Source organism: Hibiscus syriacus, unplaced genomic scaffold (assembly GCF_006381635.1).
Source record: "Hibiscus syriacus cultivar Baekdansim isolate YM2019G1 unplaced genomic scaffold, ASM638163v2 tig00011277_pilon, whole genome shotgun sequence".
NCBI classification, from domain to species: Eukaryota; Viridiplantae; Streptophyta; class Magnoliopsida; order Malvales; family Malvaceae; genus Hibiscus; species Hibiscus syriacus.
Window position 1 is genome coordinate 664,577 of NW_024062247.1, and position 1,935 is coordinate 666,511.

Genomic DNA, 1,935 nt, shown 5'->3' on the forward strand with positions numbered 1-1,935 from the left:
CTATGTCTACTTTTGATATTATTAGATGAAATGTAATAGACTTATGAAAATGCTCTGGAAAGTATTTGACTTATGATGATTGTAATATTTAATATGTTAGAATTTTAAGACTATTTTACATACTATAAGTTAATGAACATTTTATTATTATTACATTAAAATTTTTATGTATGGAAACAAATTTTTACTGGTTTATAAAAGAGAAAATTCATTTTTTTAAAAAGAAAAAGTCATGTGACATCTGTGACTTGTGTATAGAAACATATACGGGAAATAGGTGTTACATTTATTGGTATAAGAGCTACAGGTTTAGTCGATTATCGGCTGAAACCGAGTGTATTTTACTTTAAAAAAGGTTTACATGCCACTAAGATGTCAAAGTTACTGATATGGTGTCATTAGAATATGATTGATGTCACTCCTTACTAACTTGAATTGTTATTATTATGTATATCCTATTAGATTTCAAAATCTAAGAATTCGAGGAGAGCAACTAATCAAGAAGTTAGAGAAGGGTCGGGTAGCGAGAGCAATGAAGCTAATAGTAAGCATCCAATCCCTTCTGAAAATGCTAGTGCACCGATACATTAGGGTATGCCAATGCTAGAGTTTGGAGCTTTTATACAAGCTCTCGATGTAATCTTGACTCACTTTCAACCTCCTCTACCTCCCCCTACTTCTCCATTATCGCAGATGTTAATCCCAGAAGAGATGAAAAGTTTGGGAGCTCCTTAGTTAGGGGAGAAGAGGATGAAGGTCCTATGGATGCTGATTTATGGTTAAATGACATTAAGGTGATGCTTGAAAGTCTTAAATGCTCAGATTCTAAAAAGATGGGCGGAGCTGTATTACTTCGAGGATCAGTTCTAGTGTGGTGGACAAACACCACAATGTATGCACCACCTGAGAAAGTGACCTGATAGTTATTTCAGAATGAGTTTAAGGACAAGTACATCGGTGAGCAGTTTATGCGGGCAATGCTGCTTAGGCTTCTTAATCTAAAACAAGGTGATCGAGCAGTACATTAGTACAAGGTTGAGTATAACATGCTGAGTCATTTTGCTACTGAGGTAGTTCCCAATGATAAGGCTCGACATGATTGGTTAATCGAGGGTTTGAGGCCTAAGTTGAAAGAGATCATATTGACTTCAAAATTGGCTAGCCTTAAAGAAGTCATAAACTAAGCTAAGCCAATGAAAGATCTCAAGAGGAAACTTTAGCTACAGAGAAAGGCATGCAGACGGGAAAAAGAGTTCGAACGTCTTCAACTTCCTATCATGCTAAGACAGGCAAGGGTTCTCGATACAATAATAGAGATGGTTCAGCTACAGCTTCGTAGAAGAATAAGCAATCACAGTCTTTTGCTGCTAGATCGGGTAGAGTGCTTGGAGAACGAAATACTCCATGTCAGACATGTGGAAAATTTTACCATGGAGTATGTAGATTGCTCAATGGCACTTTTTCCATTGTGGTGAAACTGGTCACTATGCTCAAAATTTTCCTAAGAGATTCAGAGATAGATCAGTGCAAACTGAGAGATCAGTAACAACATCTAATAGAGGAAGAGGAAGAGGTAGATCCGGCAGACAATCTGAGTCAACCCATGACAAAAGACTCGAGGAGTGGCCCAAATTTATAATATTAAGAATAACGAGGATCGAGATGACCCAGAGATTTTAACAAGTACATTTCATCTTTTTGATGAACATGTATTTGTTTTGGTTGAACGTGGTTCTATGCACTCTTATATTAGTAAAAAGTTGGTTAGAGCTAGAGAAATTTCTTTAGAATCAATATTTAGTGAGATAATAGCGGTAAATACTATAGGTCATAGTGCAAGGGTAACTCGAGTATGTAGAAAGTGTCCGATAAAGATTCAAGGGGTTGTGTTCCTGGAAATCTTGATGGAATTGCATTTTGACGAATTTAAAATTA